Here is a 655-nt window from a genome sequence, read left to right on the forward strand (position 1 = left end):
CCTGGGAATACCGGGTGCTGTAGACTTTTTACATTTTTCCTCCAAATTCTAAAGTAGGGGTGCGTTAAAGTCCACTCGACCTCAGGCCCACCATAGTTGAGGCTGAGATGCAAACTTTTTGAGAATATGGACCTCTTAAGGTGCCCGGAAATCGCACTCTGATGCCTTAAAAAATCATATAGGTACTATGATTCGAGGGTCGTTTGAACAAAACGGCAGTCTTCTTCTGTCTAAAGCATCCTAGTTAATGCCGTACGGTAGTAAAATGGTTGGTTTATTGTTCAACACCGGTGTTAGTAAAAAAATGTACTCGCGCAGCAGAGTGGTCAGTGGAGTTAGAGGAAATCCCCACCAGACAAGCGCGCGTTGATATGAAACGTCATCAATCACAGAGCTTCAGGATTGGATAATTATGCTATATGCCGAGATTAACTATGAGTGGAAATACCACTCACATGTCTACGGCCATACTACGTTGAAAACACCGGTTCTCGTCCGATCACCGAATTTAAGCAACGTCGGGCCGGTTAGTACTTGGATGGGTGACTGCCTGGGAATACCGTGTGCTGTAGACTTTTTACATTTTCCCACAAATTCTAAAGTAGGGGTGCGTGAGAGTCCACACGACCTCGGGCCCACATAGTTGGGGCTGAGG

General features: G+C 46.0%; 1 non-coding gene across 1 annotated transcript; it reads left to right on the forward strand.

Annotated features, from left to right (window-relative positions):
* The first annotated feature begins 457 nt into the window (after positions 1-457).
* LOC117111899 lies at positions 458-575 on the forward strand. The gene has a single exon (XR_004445935.1). It is a non-coding gene; the product is annotated as a 5S ribosomal RNA (ribosomal RNA).
* The last annotated feature ends 80 nt before the right edge of the window (positions 576-655 follow it).

This window comes from Anneissia japonica, unplaced genomic scaffold (genome assembly GCF_011630105.1).
Source record: "Anneissia japonica isolate Jap-2015-1 unplaced genomic scaffold, ASM1163010v1 scaffold63693_len665_cov85, whole genome shotgun sequence".
In the NCBI taxonomy this organism is placed as follows: domain Eukaryota; kingdom Metazoa; phylum Echinodermata; class Crinoidea; order Comatulida; family Comatulidae; genus Anneissia; species Anneissia japonica.